The sequence below is a fragment of the Myzus persicae genome, unplaced genomic scaffold (assembly GCF_001856785.1).
Source record: "Myzus persicae strain clone G006 unplaced genomic scaffold, MPER_G0061.0, whole genome shotgun sequence".
NCBI classification, from domain to species: domain Eukaryota; kingdom Metazoa; phylum Arthropoda; class Insecta; order Hemiptera; family Aphididae; genus Myzus; species Myzus persicae.
In genome coordinates this window covers 316494-338122 of record NW_019102340.1, presented here as the reverse complement: position 1 = coordinate 338122, position 21629 = coordinate 316494, and the positions used below count along the sequence as shown (strand labels likewise).

The window sequence follows — 21629 nt, the reverse complement described above, 5'->3', positions numbered from 1 at the left end:
TATGACTCGTATAATATAAGTAGCATAGAAAAAAAAATATAAATACTCAGATTTATTTATGGTAAAAAAGTAGACATTTCGAATTTATTATTTAACGGAAATATATAGTTTAGAAAGCGTGAAACAAATAAAACCTATAAGACTAAGAGTAATAATAAACAATTTATTATTGCAGATTCTCAAACGGACTACTTAAAGAAAAATCTTAACTCAAGTTTTCAAGAGGTAAGTGCTTTTATATGTTATACAAATTAAATATATAATATAATTGATGAAGTATCTAAACTAGAAAATTAGTGAATTATTATGCAGCTTATTTCAAAGGGTATTTTTTTTATCCAAATCTGAAGTTATATCTAATAAGAAATAATATATATTAAGATTCATATAGCTATTATAAATAGTCAATTAAATTTTATATTATATAGAGGGTGATTTATACATGTTCATGCCCATATTTTTCTTCAACAATTCATTTCGAATTTAGTTAAGCGTCATATTTTCAATAACTTATTTATATTTTGTATTACATTTTATGAGTGTTTTCTTTTATTTTAAATCAGAATAAATGTTTTCCAAAAAATTGTGAACTATAATAAACTTAGTTTACTATATCTACTCAGAAAATTTTACAAATTATAAAAGATGATGATTATGGTTGCATGTAATATTTATTCGTGATATTTCATACTACTTGTATTCAATCGACGTGAAATGATGCTAGTAGATTAGAAAAACAGTCCAAAAATATTGCTCCAGGGGTTAAACCCACGTACGGTTTCATGTAATTCTTCGAAGACGACCCATTCCAGAATTTTACTTTTACTTTATATGAATCATGACTAAAGCGTAATTATTGATTTCTATATGTTTAAACAACTTAGTTCAAATTCAATGAGGTTAATGCATCTTTCACCCACTTAACCCATCAGTGTCTTAAACAGCTTATTTTACATTTGTTGGGTACAAATTATAAGTAATAGTTAAAATGCACGAAGAATTAATTGAATATAGCTGCTGATACTTAAACAACAATTCAATCTTTCTGGAAAATTGTTAATCATTTTTGAAATTAATTAAAAGTTGTTCATTTAAAATGGACACCATGTTTAAATATAATTATTCGGAGATTGATGAAATAACATGACACATTATTGTTAGGCATATAAATAACGTTTCTATAATGTTTGAAACAGTTATTGTTTTTCCAATCTTTAAATTCAACGACAATCTGTGACAATATAATTGCGATAGATAGTATTACATATAACCTATAAGGTATAATACGTCTTTTACTAGCTTTATTTAATGTTCGATAAGAGTTTATTGCATAGTTCATATTATTAAAATATTAAGGAACGAATAATTCATTTTATATTTTGAAAGAGAAATATGATGTCTATAAAAAAAAATTATTCAAGCCGTATTTATTTAGTTTTGAACATAAAAAGTAAAGTTATAGTAATAATGTATAATTTAAAATAATAGAAATATACGTTTATAACTATTATAAATATAGATTCAAAGTGTAGCTCATAATATATAATTGACAAATTAATATGTTCCATTATTATTCTTAATATCGAATACCAACTTACTACGAACTGTTGTACTGGATTCATTGTATTTCAATTTTTCGTGCAATTCTTCACCATTCGTACGAGTCACTCTATTGTACTGACACTCCTGTAGTCCGGTAAACCGTTATCAATCATTGAATGTAACCACGTGTAAACACGCGAAAACGCGAAGTATTGAATTCAGCTGTCTGTCTGTTATTATAGTGACAATAGTCATCGGTGTCGTCCAATAACGTCCCAAACGATTTTGAATTATTTTCTTTATGCCCGATACCGTAGTTATGCGTTAAATTATAAGGTTCTTGGACCTTTGTCATTGAATTTAAAAGTATATTACTTGGTGTATGCAAAACCCTCCAGGGAGCTTGGAAAATGAAAAGTCTATAGGTAATCGGAGATTTAACGGAAACTTACTAACCGAACCTGGTGCTCAGAGGTACCTACAAATAAGTATCAGGTTACATGTGCGAATCATGAAATTATTCGGTAGAAATATACCGTTACTCCGTACATAATAATTATTTCCAACATCTTGTTTAATGAATAATTCTTTATTTATTAAAAATACCGAGATCAATCAGTGTATATACAATATTGTTATCAATTAAAATTCGTGATAAATGCTGGGATATTTAAAGTATATTTTTTGTGTACACTAAAGTTAATCTTATTTTTACGAATTCATAGTGGTTCTTGACAATAATTTTAAAATTATATTATTATTATTATTATTTTCATTCAAATAAGAAACGTATTGGTGTCAGAGTTTCAGATACAATTGCTGCAATGCTTGACATCGAGGTCTTAATATGCGAGTATATAACAACATCTTTTGTTTTTCTTCTGATAAACATCTTTTATATATATATACCTACTTTAATCTTAGAGCACAATCTGTTTGTTGCGTTCAATGGTGTAGTAATCCGTTTATAAGTAATACATTTGTTTGTGTACAGTTTGAAAACGTTTTACAACCCGGTTTAACAGACGTTAACAAAGTAAAGTGGCTGGTCCTAATAATCCTAATCGTTTGAGAACAATTTGAATTATGAATCGAATTGACGTCGATAAGTCAAAAACAAGATAGAGAGAGAAATAATAAAAAAATATGGTATTCCCTGCTACAATAACACCAAGGACATTGTTTTCAGATGATCCGGTGCACAAATAACATTAGTGACCGTTATTGTGGGTTAAAAACCACGTCGTTGTTTTGTTTCTAAAAAACAACCACCCACACACACACACAAATATTGCATACACCTATGTGTATGAATACAATATAATATGATATATTCGATGAGAATGTCACAGTGTGCTAAAAAGAATAAATCATTAAACCGATCATTCCGGGGACGGTGATGGGAGATGGTATAAAAGTGGCAAACGGTGTTATAAGGCTCTCTTATAATAATAATAGTAATAATAATAATAATAATAATGGATTTTTAGAGTTTTTCTCGTCACCATCACCGAGCTTAACCACTGCCCCTCGCGCTTTCGCTGTTTTTATTTATGGGGGTTGGAGGGGTGGATGAGTAGGAGCGTTAGCAACAATGACATATCACATTAGATGATGAATTTCATATTATGCTGCGTCATTGTTTCACACGGAAGCTGACGTTTTAATGGAATCGCCGACAAGTGGTGCAGAGTGTAATGTGGGTTTGCGGCGGGTGTATGCTCGGTGTATATACTCTCTGTGCCTGGACCGTTGACGGCTTTTTCTCGTGCCCAAGCCATTTTTACACATTATGTATACGCCGTCCATAAAAGAACCGAACAGGTTTTATTCGATGTTTTTTGCCACTCCGGTTTGCATTATTTATTTAATGTTTTTCAGCCCAAGTGTTATAATATTATACATTGTGTGCACGTCGCCGGCAACCCCGGAAATCTGTTGTAAATCTCGCGGTGAAGTCATTAGACCTCATGGTCGTCTGCACCGTACTTCGGTCGTCTTAGCCGGCCTACAGCGCTGGTCGCTCGTCGGAACAAACGGCACACCGCAGACGACGATGTGAATCTACACATAAGCTGCTTAACGTCAATTTTCCCGATTCGCTGGCTGCAGATGACACACCGGTGCTTGTTGTATCAGACCATATAAACACAGTTGCTGCGTAGCGGCGAGCTGCTGCTGCTCCTGCGCTGATGACTGATGCCATTCTTCCACTCCGTCGTTATATACCCGTCCTCGAGAATTATTATGTAAATAAGATACCGTAAGGCGTCCACAAAGGATTTAACCGGGGCAGTGGTGATGGTGGTGGTGATGGAGCTGGCGGGGGCTGTTAGTAGGTTCGAGTGGTGGCAGGTGGGTGGACCCTCGCATTTCTACACACTTTATCCCTCTCTCGTCAAATCTATTTGACCTTTAAATCTCTAGAAATATTCACTTTTGGTACCGTTTTTATTATATTCCATAAACAACGTTGTCTGCCATCGTATTGTACGAGTGCTGCCACTGCGCTGTCAGTTTGACAGAGATTTCGAACTCGAAAAAAAAAATACTGTAGTAGTATAATTCGGAGCACTATATATTATATTCTGAAGCATTTGCATTATTAAAATAATATATTCATCACTCAGACAGTCGTATTTTTAGATTAGGATGTTTGATTTATTATTTAACTTGGAAGTTATAACTGGGTTCCTACTCGTGACATTACAACGATATCGAATGTGAAATACATTTAAAATTTGAATAGTCACAACAAATAGAATTCATTGTTAACTTTAATAAATAAATAAAAACATTATGCTATGTATTTACGACGGATAAAGTAGTCAGCAATCTGTCATTTTGAAATAGATAATAGTGACACAATCATATAACATGATTTAAATGATATATTTTTTATTTTAATTTGATTTACAGACATTGGTGTAATGATAATATTGTTATTATAGTGTAATGCTAATAAGAATCTCTATTGTGAATATACAATTAAATTTGCATGTATGATACGTCATATGCTTACATAGTTTACCTTAACTAAGCCACTAAACTATAATACCACAGAGAACTATTATTAGCAAAGTACCTATTGTATTATAAGCCATTATAGGTGTAACTATACTAATGAAAAACCAATAAAATATTCGACATGACTTTTATTCGAAAAACATACAAATAAATTATACTATAATTGTAAACCACAATAACTGCAATTTCAGTCTGTACGTATTTCATGAACTATTGCAAGACACTATTACGTTATATTATAATATTTTACACAAGTCTTGTGTTCGAGTATAATTAAATTTAATCCTAATATATAAAACTAATTGAATTCGGGGAATCGATACAAATCGAATGGTGAATATGTTAAATTAGTATAAATTTTATTGCCTCCAGGACATATTAATTTACAGAAATTTGAAAATTGTGTTTCGCGGTAAATGCCTCAATATTTATAATATATAATATCCGTGTTATGGTTCTGATGTTTACGTGTAACGTTATGCTTTTCCATCGAAACATTTTCCGTTCTCTTCGTGTCAATCGACCGCACATAAAGTGTACAAGTAAATTTTGTTCTCATGCCTCGTTTGACTTTTATATTATTATATATTATTTCATTACAGACTTTACTCGTATAGAGTTACTGGGATGTAAACATTATTTATCGGTCATTTCCGTTGTACAAAACAGGAACTAGATGATTTTTTTCCTTCCTAAAGACCACTAACGGAAAATAAAACATTAATTCACCGTGACAAAAATCGATACGACTTCCCCTTTTTAATAATATGTGACCAAACGGAAACGCGCTCCGGGGTAATGAAACGAGTGCGTGGTGGCGGCTGAAGCACAGTCCAAAGGATACTGTGGCCTTGGTTAAGGGGTATAATATATAATGGCCGCACGGTTTTTCTCAATAATTCTAACGAACGGTACGGGTTTTCCCTCCCTCAGTCTGCGCAAGTTGAGGACATTGAATGCATCGCTAATGGGCAAGGAAATCCTATCGAAGGTTTCAATATTACATTTCAGGCGGTACATAACGTTAAGACCATCACCGCCACCACTTCGCCACCATGCTATCTATAACTCGGTAAAATCGGTTTGAGAATTTTTGGACATAATAATATAACGAGTGAAAGATTGTTGTAGTTGTAAAAGCCGGTAAGAATACAATAATATAGGTTTTTCTTCCCATTTCTTATCACTCAAAATATTATAGTTAGGTAAGATTTTAGTGTCTTTGAGTTCTTTTCTCATGAAAATATTTTTTTTTTGTCTCCTCGGTTGAATTCATTTCGGTCACATATTCGTTTTATATTAACTTCATTTTAGCAGAAAGATTTGTTTTCAAAACTTGAAACTAACTTTTTATTATTTATTAATTTGTTTTGGTGGGCACAAATTAAAAAAAACAAGGTACCTTATACATATTTTTATTGATAGTTGTATTTCTATATTATTAAATTGTTTATTATATCTATTAATTATCTATCACCTATTATTCATTTTTTATATTATTTAATCACCTATTATTAAAATTGTTGCTCTTAGTATACAGTGATTGGTCAGATATATTTTTTTCTAACATTAAAATCTTCAAAAAAATATTCTTTGAAAAATTTCAGTTTTGTAAAAACAACATTTATAAAATATTTCTTTTTAAATTATAGGAAACCATTCATAACATTTTCAAGCATTAGGTAGGTATAATAATTAAAGTTGTTGACCAATTTTCAGTCATATAGTAATTACCAGATTTTTGTCATTTCGACGAACTATTTATCTAAATTTGAACTTCAAAAGTTCATTTAAAAAAAACTGTTCCTATTTAATTTTGATATTTTAAAATTATTATCAGGTAACTTATTAGAAATTTTGTATTACAAGCTTGTTAAATGTAAAAAAAATATACTGCACCCAGAGGTATTCTTGGATATTTTTGATTTCTTTAAAATAGCATATGTGAATTTTGCTGTAAATGGATTGAAAGTATTATAAGTGAATGTGATCGATCACAAATTATATTTCATGCGCGGACATATTTACATTCCATTTGTACCTAATGTTTTAAGAATGACCAATATAAATTACAAGTAAATAATAACTAATAAGATTAATACTTCTTAGGAACTCTATTGTATAAATTTGTCTGTAATGTGTAAATAAATGACATTAATATATTTCATAAAAAAAGTTCTTTAAATAATTGTTGGATGATTGAATTATTATATAAAAATGTTCATGTACTTCATTTTTTTTCTAAATGTATATTGTAATTTTTGATTTCTAAGCTTGATATCAATAATAACACAACAACCATAAAAAAAAATGTAAGTTTTTACTACAAATAATGTAAAATATTAAATTTGGCTATTGCAATTTGTAATGAGATTGAACAGTTGAAGTTATTAAGAGTTATTCAGTGAATATATGTAGTTGCCCAGAAGATAAATTAAGACGAAGATGACGTTAAAGTCATAAACAAATCCCTCTATTTTTGTGACAAAAAATTGAAATGACCTTGTTAATACTAAGTCCTATTATACGTTAAGTTTCTTTGTGTTTTGATTAGTCGAGTAAGCTGTAATACTTAGTTTGCATAGCCGGTACCTTTAACGTTTGTTAGAAGTTTGACACTTCTAAAATTATATGAATTATCGAGTTTGGTTTAAAAAGTGTAAACAATACGTTAACGATATTAGTTATTATGGAGATGTTATTAAATAGATTAATTATTAAAAACAATTATGAGGCTATTATTATTTTTGTCAATACTATTGAAAAAGAAAATAATATATTTGATTTGCCATTGTCTGCTTAGGTGTCACTGAGTTTTGAGCAAACATTCTGCTCTCTTCTTTCACTACTACCCCCCGGTAACACAAGCTCCTCCATCACAACCACCCGTATCGTGCACCCACCGCCACCTTCGTCCCTTCCACAACCTTCACCAACACTACCACCACCTCTTCCACTGATACCACCAGTAACGTCACGACAACAATCAGTCATTGCCATCCTTCTTTGCTGTCGCCACGGCCGTCATACAAAGCTGGAAAACACCGTAGCTCTACGTGTATTATTAAATCAATATGAGTGAAGTAGGAGCCGGAGGATTTTCGAGTTTTGCATCCAAATGGAAAATAGACAAAACAACAAAAAACCAGCACACATAAATCAGCGTTTGTAAATCCTTATGGCGACGATGCCAATAAAATCGAAAATAATAATTTATAATTTTTCCAATATGGTTATTTCATGTGCACGGATTCATTGATGTTTGTCAAGAGAAATCGCTCCCTATCTTTTTTTATAGGTTTTGTGTGAAATTAGGTACATATATTACACTCCACGTGGAGATGAACGTCGTCGATTTTTTATAGGCATTCAAGGTTAGTCACATCTTCCATCGCACAATAAGCGCTGTTCTTCTCATTTTGTCATGTTACAGATTAAGTCTGTAATAATTACTACAGTACGTTATATTATTTACTACTCGTTTCTTAAAACCGTAATTAAATATTGAGCATAATCATTGTATTATTTTGAAATAAACCCATAGTTAGGTCCTTACATTTGATTACGAGGATGAAACAAAATTAATAATAAAATAAAACAAATAGAAAATAAAATTAATGTCTAATTATTATTTGGGCCATTATTGTTGTCAAAATCGTGTCGATTGAATGCATTTTTTTACAATCAGATATTATTATTGTATTATTTCGAGCTTAGCACTTCCAAGTCTCATTAAAGATATTAGTAAATGTTCTTTGATTGTACTAAATTGATAATAACATAATCTGCTTTATACCGCCATAACGATGGTAAAAAAAAGTATTTTATTAACTACAACATGATTTTACCAAACTCAATACTTCTAACTTACTATTTCAATCATTATCTAATTATAATAATGTTAAAAGTTGTGAGTTATGTTTTAAACAAATTTAATAGATGATGAAAAAATTAAAAAAAAATGAAATTATAGCATAGTTTTTACAAAATAAACTATCGTTCTAAGATATTTTTTCGTCAAAGTTGTTTTTATAGAAGTCATAATACTTTTATACCTGGAAATATAGATGTATGAATCTTATCGTGAAAACGTTTATTTTCTTTACATTCCAAGAATCCGTCAAAAATCGTTTTTGTATTTTTGTGACGGAATCTCTAATTTTACTTTTTTTCTTTAAGATATGTCGTAGAGAACTGCTGGTTTGTTTCAATATTATTGCAAGTCTCTAGAGTTAACGATTCACAATAGATTTTTTTTTTATGTTTATTTTCCTGTTTCCGGATACATAAAAAATCCTGAGTGCTGAACTCTTGAATATATGTGTGTCTATTTAATACTGGATAGTGTACTCTGCGACTATCACTATCTATTGTTTTCTGTCTCGTTTCTTTGTTTATAATTGGTGAAAGAGTTTTATGGTTTCGTTGTTTTCTATAAAAATAAAAATATATTAAAATCGTTCAAAATTAAATTTATTAGGTCTCCATTTCCATGACCAATTCTCAAATATCCAATCACAAATACTAATTAACATCCTGTTAACGTATTATTTTTTAGTATCACATTTTTTCGTTACTTTCGTGATTGTAATCATAATTTCTCTTAATGGTCGGCTGTCTTCACGCTGTAATCTACTTCGGGAATAATTCATTTTACTTCGAAAAATCGATTGAAGTTTATTATTTTGAACTATTATACAACCGTTTTCTTTTCTTTCCAGATACTGTATCTTCCCCGAACCTACTAACAAAGGTCGTAACAATCTATCAAAAGTAAAACTATTATAAAAGAAATTTTAAAAAAAAACTCATTACTTAACAATCACACGTATGACTTTTATATTACTACAATATATTTTACTATACATAATTACATAATATATATAATATTATGAAATAACTTTAAATACTTTTTAAATATTGATCAATTGTAATTTATGTAATTACATTTAATTAATTTTTGTACATTTTTAATAATTTATTTATATTTTATTATTTTTTTGGTTACAACATAAAAATGTATTATTTTTATTTAAATTATGGTACCGATGTTATAGATAACTTCCAAATTATTTATGCTGTTTTATATTGTTTAAATGTATAAAAAAAAAAAAAGTCCACTAGATATAAATTAGGTGTACACTTTACAAATTTTTTTTTTTAATATTTAAATATTTTTTCACTTATATCATATTATGAATAGTTTTTAATTGTTTTCACTTTTTTTATTTTCATTGTATTTTTTTAAAAATATTATATTAGGTATATCTAATTATATTAGGTAAACTTTCAAACTTTTAGAGAAAATAATCTTTAGAGGGTTATTGCCTAATACATTATTCCTATATCTGTAATTCTAAAATGAATGATATGATCAAATTGTTAACATTAATAATACAAAACATTTTTATTTTTATATTTTGTAATCCATCACGAAAAAGTGTTCTTGATATGTTTATACAAAATATGATTTATTACATTAATTTATTTTTACATAATTTGCATTTAGAAATAAGATAATTTTGAGTTACGGTTTCCTTTGACCTTTTTTTTGTTGTTGTTGTAGCTACTAACCTTTTATTGCAGTCTGTATTTGAATATTTTTATTTAAAAAGTTAGCACGGTAATACATTGTTTATTGATATTAAAATAATACTACGAATTTAAAAATTCTGAAACACAATACGATTTTAGAGAAAAAATATCAAAGTCAGGTGGTAGCAATATTAAATAACTCTATTTCATTTAAATGAATGAATTTGTTATCATTATAATAATATATCTACTCTCTGACATGTAAAACTCTGTGGTGACGGACACTGACTGTTAGACACCACCACCACTATACTTTATTATTGTCTATTGATACGCGCATTTGTAAGGAAACTTTTTTCGTCTGGCGACATTTTATAAATCACTTTTTGCAGTGCAATCAATTATACCCGTGCCAAACATTCCGGTGAACGTTCCTTCGTCCCTAGGTACCTGGCACCACAGCTTTTTCCATCAGACACAACCTCACACACACACTCATACTTACACGTACACACAAACAACTCGCTCGTAGAATAAATGACTGCCACCAGTCATCAACACATCGCATTTTAAGTAGAACACATGCTGCTGCTTTGTTACCAACACCCATGGCCATCACAGAAACACATTCTTGACAAAAATTATTTATAAGATCTATACGCTATGTATTATATTGTTTAAATACAGTTTTATATTGTAATACAACATAATAAAAATCAATCTTACGACGGCACGTTGTATAGGCAATTTGGGTACACTAAAGTGTAGGTGTGGGCATCTACGCTTGTTTCCATTTCAAATTCGTTATTGTTCACCTCTCGATTACCATTATTTTATTTGCCACAATTAACATAACCATGGTTTTATTTTATAAGTTTAATTTGTTCTTGTTTATACTACGGTGAATCAATATTAAACCATTTAAGGAGTTTCACATTAAATATGAGCTGATTGTTTTCATATAAGCTCCACATTAATCTACTGACATCATAATAATATATAATTAATATCTAGTATTAGTAGTTGGGTTTTTGTTAGTTTGGAAATACGAGTTTTAGGAGTACTGTAGTCAAAAATGATACAGTGTAAGTTAAAAAAAATGTATTCTTATCTATAACATAACAAACAAGTTCTTATTACTAAATTGTTGAAGTGAAATATTAACTAATGTCTAATACTATAATGATATAAATAGGTACGACTTAAATTGTATAATAACTAGTTTGATTAATATTATTAGTACATAAATCACAAAAGTTATTTCATATCTTATGTATTAATGATATTTATTTTATAATTAAATATTTGCTAGTAGTCAGTTTACAAGTAGTATACTCATTTAATTTATGATACAAGCAATTATTACACATAACCAAGTAGTGCGATGTTGAACAATACGAAAATATTCCCATCACCAAGTATTAAGGTTGAAAGGTAGAGATCAAACTTTGAGCATATCACCCTATAAATCAAAATACTGAATACTGTTTAAACATTCACAACTATTTCTTAACTATTGCTCTTGTAACGCCAGCGTAGTCACACAAGAATTCAATCTATGTAAAGGAAAAATGCAGATAATTTCATTTAAAATATTTTAATTTAAAACTAAATAAATAAATAAATGTAAATACTTTAAAAACCCTACATTTTAATGATTTTACCATCGATAATCAATACTCAAACTTTCTTGAATTGAATTTAAACAAACAAACTTATTAAATAATGGTGTATATTTAAACGTCATTAAATATAAATTTTTGGTGGACAGCTCCTCAAAAATAATCTTATTTAATCGATATGGTTGATATAATATATATATAGTTTTGAGTATTATACTTTTACGAGGGAAAAATGTAATCGAATGATCAAATAATTTCCTTTCGACAGTGTAGATGATTCACCAGTCCTAATGATTGTTTTATTATTAATAATTATACTCCTCTTTATAAATAACCGAATAAAAAGTCTTTTCCATTATTTTTTTATCATAAATTGAATACCTTAAAATATATTTAACTACCAAAATAAATTAAAATAATGCCAATAATAATAAATGTAAAAAATTAAAACTTAAAATACCGTTCACATTTTCGGTAAAAGACAATTGAAAAAGGATTGTTAATTTAAATTAATTGGTAATTACAAATAATAAAAAAATTGAATAAGCAACAACACCACAACTCGACAATACATTTTTAGATAAATAAAAAATTCCATGTTGTATGTAAGAAACATAAAAGTTACTATAATTTTTAATTAATGAGTTTTAATTGTTGAACATTCAATTATATGCCATAGGCATTTTTTATTTATAATATTATTTGCATTTATGGCATGTAGCTTTGTAGCCATTTAGGTATAATATATAATTCATTATGCATCATATTTAGTTCAAACTTCCTGACTAATCACATCTGTGTTGACATTTAATTATAATTTTGTAATAAAAAATAATTGTATTTATGAATGTTATCTGTGTATCATTAAATTATAAAGAATATTGTTTGGATTAGTTTTAATGTAGGGTTTTTCATACATTATGGAAATATGCACAAAAGGGACATATGAATTAGGTAGTGTGGTTAAATATAATATGTAGTTATTGCAGGTAGTTTAATTTTAATCAATTGTGTTTTAGTTCAGATCAACCTTTTTTTTATTTATAAAGAATATTCACAATCTATGTTATAATGTCAAAATAAGCAAATTTGATAATTTATATATGTTGTAACTGTGAATAATACGAGGAAGGAGGCCAACCAGTGATGAAACCCAAGAGATCAATCTTTAAAATACAAAAAAAAAACTTAAAATAATATCGAAATACTAGTAATTTCAAATTTTCAACACTCTAAACGACCATGTAATACAATATGTATAAAAAATTCATCATTTTTTTTTAGATGTATTTAAATTTTTTATAGTTCATCAAATGTATTATAGTCTCTTGATATTAATTAATTTAAGTGCATTAGTGTGCATTGCGATATCTATAAATTGTAGTAAAATGTGTATGTCGTCATACTTCCTAGAATTCAATTTATTTTGGTTGAAAAAAGTACGCTGGTATTTGAAACAAAATGTGTACACGATTATAAAATGTAATGGTACACACCACTTTATGTAATATTATATCATTTTTACAGAAACCGCTAAAAATGTATATTATAATATTCGTTCTTATGATCGTATGATGATGTGTGTTTATTAAAATGAAATACAAAAGGAACAGAGTTATTTTGCATGCAAGTCTTTATGTTAATCTTTTATTTCGTGAAGATAATAAAGTATTGTGTTTCTCTGGGGAATGACAATAAACAACGAAATGTTGAATTCGATAAATTAAAAAAAAAAAACGGTGCTAAAGATACAGCAGTATATTCAACATAATATATCATAATTTATATTATGTGTATTTTATGCTAAAAAAAAACCCCAAATGAATAAATATAAAATCTCCCCTAATGCTAGACAATACAACCGATCAATCTGGCGCGTAAGCGCGTTTGAATCAGGAAATGAAAAATATCGACGGCAAATAAATGGCGTACAGTTAGCGAATACGGAGGGAAGGGTGCGTGTTTGATTTGTCGCTCAATGTTTCATCGCGAAAAGTGCTATTAATGTTTCCGTTGTTTTTGGAACTGGATAATGGCCGTTCTTTTAATGACTAAATATTTACAACACGATTACCATGACGGTATTATTATTTTGGTCGGTGAAAAAACCGGGGGGCAAGAGACTGTAAAATAATGGATTATTATTTGCTATACTGCAGCTGCTGTTCGGCTGGAATGACATGTGATAGAAGAGGTGGCCCGCGTAGGTGTCCTCTGCAGAACAATACGATTATTCAATTAAACAACGGTGCCTTTTAAGCTAACAGGCTGCACATAATTTGATATTGACCGCAAAGTTAGTTGGATTCCTATATATACGATATAGTCTTTGATGATGTTACCGGAGAATAAGATACGTTTTAATCTAGTATATTATGTATATTGTATTGTGTTATATTATATATATTTAGAAATTTGTGCCATTAATCACAGAATTTTTTTTTTCAATGAAAATAACACATAAAATAGTAGAAAAACATCGAAAAGCCGTTTTACATGCCGTTGAGATGGTGGAAGTTGTGACGGACAGATAGTGATGCAATTAAATGTTCATATTAATATAACCTTTTCGTTTGTTCCATTAGTTTTATTTCATGAAGTCATATAAAGGTTGTGTTCACTTGTGCAGCAGTTCTCTCGTATTCCCTCACTTTCTACCCCTCTCTATCTCTCACTCTCTGGTTATCTATCATCACTGAAAAGTCGTTTTTCTTTCTAACTAGATCAAAGCATGTGATTTTAAACTTTGGGACAAATTTAATAAGCGCACCAATTTGTTTTTGTTATTTTTGTCTATAAATTAGATAGCACAACTGAACATTGTTTGTTTTGACTTATACATCGTATATTTTATTGGACAACGTTAACGTAGAGCCAGGCTAGCTGGAAACTAGTTTTACTCTTCACGGTATTTACAATAATAAATAATATGGGATGGCGTTCAATCGATTTCAAATAATTCATCATCGTCGCCAACTACGACCGCTTTTGCGATCAGCTTTTATTTGTACTAGTCTTACATTACGGTATGGCAATGCCTACAAATTATAATCCATTAATTTATAAATGTAGTATTTCCACACAAGACAATAAAGAAATTTAATATTTCTCTCTGGCGTATAACGTGCCCACTGTACGAAGTATTTTGTTGCTTGAAGTAGTTGTCGGCCATAAAGAATAAAATAAATATAATAATATGTCATATAATTTTCAATTACAGTGTAGTAGCTAATATTTCATTTTAGTGAATAAATCTTATTATTAATTTATAATAATATGAATAGAATGTGATATAGTTATAGAAAAACCATCTGATTTAGATAGCTATATTTGTATTGTATGACAATATTTATCAGATCACAATATTGTCTTATTCATCTAATGTTGTAAATAACGATTGCCTTACCTTAAATGGACCACCCAGTATACATATATATATATATATATATATATAATGGTTGTAGTAATATGTATATAATATGTATATATACGGGTATATACGAATAGTCCGTTATACGCGTCGATGACGACTTATGAAGGGTCACATAGGTTTGGGGCGAATGTCGTCGTAAATCCCCGTACCGCGGCACCGCAATACAACTTGTACGCACATGACTATCTGTCTACTATATATATTCTATACGCATATATATGCTCAAAACTGGGGTAGATATTGGATATAAGTTCAACCCGGCCTCTCACCCCCTCTCTCTCTCTTTCGTTACCAGAGCGTTGTCGAACACGGCATTATAATTTACTACTGTCAGAGTCTCGAGCCGCGTATAATATTATATAGGTACTTGGTGCACGAGGCATCTGCGCGGTGAGAAACCGCGGACAAACACCGCCGCTCGCAGACAGTCGTATGACATAACACACTCGGGTTCGTCTCAGTCAATTGTTTGGTTTATTTTTCCAAACTCCAAACACCAATCGTATATAATCTAATAATATTTTAACGCTTTTGAGTTTTGATTTTAAATCGGAAAACAAACTATACGTTTTTAAAAGACATTATCTATTCGTTGAACGAGACGCGTGCACAATTACAATTATTATCTAATATTGAAAATGTTATACAAATCCATAGTGCGGTGCATTACGGTAAATCGATGATTCGCATTTTCATCTTTGAACAGTCAAGTGAAAAAAGAAAACGACCTGACCGAAAAAAACCTGGGAGACAATATTAGCGATTCGAATCGTTCTGTATATACCGAATGTGAGTACCTACATTATAATACATGAACGATGGCTGTATACGCACACCTGCCCAAGTTTTCAGTGTACACGTATTTCTCCTTCTCCTTTTTGTCTCTTTCTCCTTTCTCTCCCTCTCTCTCTTTATCTCTCTCTCTCACACACACTCTCGTCCACTGTCTCTGTTCTCGTAGACGCCCATATAGGATGTCGATATTTCGATGGTTTCACGATTTCGTGCATGTGTTTTTGCATGAAATCCTTTGGAAAGATAAAACACACATTAATGGCAAAGGTGTTTTCTCGTCGTATTTATTCGTATTTTTCTTACTCGTTTCATAACATCTCGACAACTTTTCTCGGAAAGTCTTATCGATGGCTCGAATGCCACGTGCTCTGCGACAGCTACAAAACACGGTAATAAAAACGGCTAAGTCTGACGCTTCACACATGTGTTGTACGATAACCTCTCAATATAACCTTGCTATATTGCATTTTCGGGAAAAAAGACACATAAAAAAAATACCAAAATAAAAAACTTGACACTCTATTTCCTTAAAATAATTTTTTTGAGTCTTCAAATACTAATATTAAGTATCTCTATAAACCAAAAATGTAATAAACAAATAATAAATCAAAATTCTGGTGTATAAAGTAACGGGAAAATAGTCATGTAATTTTAATAACTCACTTTCGCTGTTACTGTACACATATATAACCATTTATATACAATAAAATACCTATAATATAATTTAATGTATTGCAAAACTATGTAAAAATGTGTGCAAAATTTAGATTTATTATAAAATTATAAAATTATTAATAAATTTTAAATTTTAAACCAAATCAATTTGTATACATATGTAAAAATATATCATTAAATTCAAAAGTAATCATAACCGGCAATAATAATTATTTCCAAAGTATTCTTGTTATACAAGAAAGAGTAAAAACTGAGTAAAATAATGCGATTTTGAATTAAATATATAGAGGTTTCCAATAACTACCATCTAAAACCTTCTATAATTTAATGAAAATATAATTTTAGTTTCATTTAAATATATTATATTTAATACTATTTTATTGTCTTAGTGTAAGCTGGTTTATTTCATTTTATCGTTCAATCATTATTCAAGTGGTACAAAAAAAAAACAGAAGCTTTATGTTAAGGGGAATTATTATGGATTGATTTCAGAAATGCATAGATAAAGATATTAAAAATATGTAAAAAGTATTACTTTACTTGAGCCTATACTCTATAGGCATGATGAATCATTTCAAAAGTCTACAAAGCTTAAAATTATCGAATCGTTATTATTTTTAAAACTTTTACCTATTTAATATTACGAAGATTATTTAAAAATATTGAATTCTATTAATATCATATGTTTGAAAAGTGATTTAACAGAAGTTTATGAAATATTTTTAAAATTTTGAACTGACTAGAATTTGATAAAACAGTAATCATTAATATATTTAAAAGTACTCATATAATATATTTTAAGGTAAAAATAGAAATTGTTATGATGGTATAAAAATATAAAATTGATGGTATATATCAGGGATGGGCAACTCAAAGTTACGAGCCAATTTTTAGAAAATTAAAATCTAGAGGGCCAGAGCATAGAAAGCAAAATAAAAAAAGGAGGGCCATTCAAAATATACATTTTAATGAGCATTTATTTTATTTATAGTGTAATTTAAAAATATAGTACGGGCCAGATAAAAAAGGCTCACCGGATGCGGTCTGAGGGCCGCCAGTCCCCCCCCCCCCGGTATATATTATTTTATATATTATGTCTAATATAAATTGATTTCCATTGTTTGGTCACAGTTTTTTTTTTAAATATAACTTATTTTGCTTACGCTTTAATTCTATTTCGTTTTATATTCATGATATTTATTAAAACTCTGACCATATCCTGAGATTCAGCATAATAAAATAAAAATAAAACTAATTTGGGTATACTGTTCAAATTTTTGTGTCGTGCCACTAAAGTGGCTGCATCAGCAAACACCACCTGGCCCTCCTACATAAAACACATATGACATACATGACGTGTCATATATGCAGTTTTATATAAATTACCCTTAAATATATGGTTAAGGGTTGTTTCCGGAACCAAATACAATGGCAAAACCACTTCACTGTGTTTTTCAATTTTTTCATTTCAATTACTTTGTATATAGTTAATAACGTAACCATTAAGTATAATATACTGGTTTATATTTATAATTATAAGTTTTATTTTTTTTTACTAGGTCCTCTTTACCATTTCGCAGTTTTGGTTATTTTGCTATGTATAATTAATGACAATTGAAATGTTCATACTAATGAGGAAGTAGTACACATTTCGTTTACCCATATTATACTCGTATGTAAACCTATGCCACGATAATTAAAATTATAGTGATAGTTCTAAATTGTATGCTTAAAAGTTAACTAATAACTATTTTCATGTAATTCTACAATGGAATACTGTGCTGCAATATACTTTTATAAATATACTTGCATTTTTATTATCGACAAAATTTAATTCTTAAATTAGATCATGCATAAAATCGGGTTCAATAACTTAATAATGAATCGCCACATTTTAATGACAATATAACTTTAACATTTTTCAAGTAGACTGCAAAGAGCGTATTATAAAAAAGTGGTTTGAAAATTAAATTTTGAAGAAATCTAATAATTGTAATTAAAAGTTTAACGTGAAAAGTTGACGGATATTATATTTGATTATTGTCTTTTTTTCAAGCAGTTGAAAACTCAATTATTGAAGTCTTATACAATTATAGTATTATTTGATATTAAAAAATCTAGTTGGTTGCTTACTTTCGAAAATAAAAATCTATTATCAATCTACTCTTTTTCTTTCGATACATACATAATATATAATATACATATACATATATTTATGTATTATATATATATTATACAAGCGCCTTTTGCCTTCGTCACGTCACATTGTTAATGCACGTAATATATATATAAATATATATTATATAACGACCCAGCTAGACTGAAACACACTGCCCCACTCGTATAAAATATCACTATGTCAATAATTCAAAACACACAAACACACACACGCGCGCGCGCTACCGTGGCTAATTACGAAGTGTCCCAACGCGGTCGTGACGACGGCGGCGGTCAGAGTCCATTAGACTTGGGACACGGTTTGTGCATTAAAATGTTATGGTCGTTGCGAGTTTTCATCTGACAGACATCTTCGGACAAACTCCGGTTCTATTGTCCAATCCTCCTCCCCGCAAACGTTCCCAGCTCTCGACACGTCATTTAACTAGACAGGCGCACAAATACACTCACTCACACACACTCAGTGGAAAATCGCATAATATCACTAAGACGTAGGACGCAGAAATCTTCAGCCAATTCGACGCGATGAAGTATTGAACTCGTCCTCAATAATTACGTGACTTGTAACATCCCCGGATGTGTGTGAGTGGGGGGGGGGGGGGGGTCGATATAACGTGATATTATAGTCGGTGCATTTCTTCACATCGTGCTAAGAGAAGCCTGCAAAACCGCAGTGGTAGCGTCAAAATAATATTATCGTTTACGTTTCGATTGACCTCCATCACTCGTCAGTGCTGCAGGCTTCTTTTTAAACGACTGGAGTCCCAATACACCCCGACAGTATATTTACCATATACTTTGGAAAATTATACATATTATATTATAATGTCAAACTTTTTTTTTTACTGAAATTATATAAATACTTTATCGATAATATCATCAATGTCATACGTCATAATATATAAACGCTATACAAATGCCCCGAGGCATTTATCTTACTTTTCAGTCAATGACGGCGCCACTGATTGTCACTATGATAATATTATATGTCAATAATAAACCGAAATAATTAATATTATACGTCGCGAATAGATGGTGAGTTGAGTAAATCGTCATGTTTTTCGTTTAATTTTAACATACAAACTGGGTGGTATTAACCTAAATAATAATGCCAGGACTCGTAGGTATATGCCATTATTCGATTTTCATCTTTATAAATTCGAATCGCGTGTAATTTAATTCTATGCATTAATACACAACTATTTTATTTTATTTCTGTTTATTGTATTGCGATTTAAACGGATTTATACTTATACTGAGCCTGCAGCTGTGGAACTAGGTATCATTCGGCTTTCTCTGTGATTTTTAGCAAGCCATTAACGTGTAGTTCAATCCATAGTCCAAATGCGTGTGCACACAACGCGTCGGTCAATTAAACAAAACGTACATAGCCATTTGTTTCTAATGCTTGTTGAATTCAGTTTATTGCGACACATTTAGTTTGCTAATTTCCAACTATTCCATTACGACATTTTAATAACGAAATACTACCACAGGTTTTATGGCACTTAAAATGTGCACCAGCCCTTTCGTCGTACACAGCATGCATAGTGTTTGTCGACTTCACTCGTGTTAGTTTTCAAAACCAAATTAAGTCTGCCACAAAATTAAATAAACACCCCGTTATGTGGGGAATTTCGTCGGTACGAGCATAACCCCAGTGAAACCAAAGGATATTTGGATAGAAGAGGTTCCAAATGCAATTATAAAATGTTAGGTTAGGTAGTTTTGATAAATTTTCGCAGGACAACCCGTTCTGATAAAACAAACGGAGGCCGGCGGCATATGTTGACCTAAAATTGAGCTTATCATAAAACATGAGGTCCTATAAGGTGACTGTCATTATTTTTCATTTTCCGTTTATCGAATATAGACAATGCTGTGTCAGTTTTGATTTTCTCCCCAGTTTTTATACTACTATCCCCAGTAATATACTAATATATTGATATATTTAATATGAAATATAAACAAAACATTTTACTCAAACGTGGAACTTGCAGTACTCGACAGTTACTTTTTTCAAGTTTATAATGTTGACAATTCTGAATCATTAAAATTGTTAAACCTCGAGATAAAAATATATGCACGAAATGCCGAAGATGACATTAATTACTTAAGAGATGTACCATTCGAAGATTAATAAAGTTTCGAACATCGATAAAAGTCAAATTTTGGAAAAATATTTAATGTCATATATATTTAAGATGTCCTTATTTATAGCTTCAGGATAAAAGTATTGGTAAAGTTTTTATTAATATCTCTTATGTAACACGCGTGTACGTCGTCGTATCGAGTGTCATAACAATTTAGCGTCAGTAATTTTCTGCTGTCGAACTAGGTAAAGATATATGTATTTTTCGCAATAGTACTGGTAATAGTGGATACCTTGTGTTGCTATCTAACTAAGAAAAAATAGAATTTCGCAAACATATTATGAAAACTGTTATGAATAACTCGACGAATAAAGGATGTTCAGGCTACGAGCAAAGAAAACAATACAGTTGCAACGCTCATTATGTACCTATTATACTATAGGCGCCTATGCGAGTTCGTGGGTAAAACTACGTGTTGTTTCGTAGTGATCCTTATTAAATTATTGTTAAAAATCTCGACAGTTGCGAAACGTGTGTACCCATAATAGGTGCACTCTGTACATATTATTATAGTTTTTTTTATCCCCTTTGCTTTTTTAAGAGACGTTTAGTAGACGTTTTCGGATAACTCGTGACTCCGCGAAACTGCCTTCGGTGCAGTATCACGCCATTATAATAATAAATACGATGTTTAACAGTGATATACCATGTACATATAACATCCTACAC

General features: G+C 30.0%; 1 protein-coding gene across 1 annotated transcript in view; it reads left to right on the top strand.

The window, feature by feature from the left end:
• The window catches only part of LOC111031907 (complexin), a 196843-nt gene that overhangs the window by 29576 nt on the left and 145638 nt on the right, over window positions 1-21629 (top strand). The window contains exon 3 of the mRNA XM_022312024.1: window positions 176-225. The gene's annotated coding sequence lies outside the window, so the exon portion shown is untranslated. The remainder of the gene's footprint in view (window positions 1-175; window positions 226-21629) is intronic.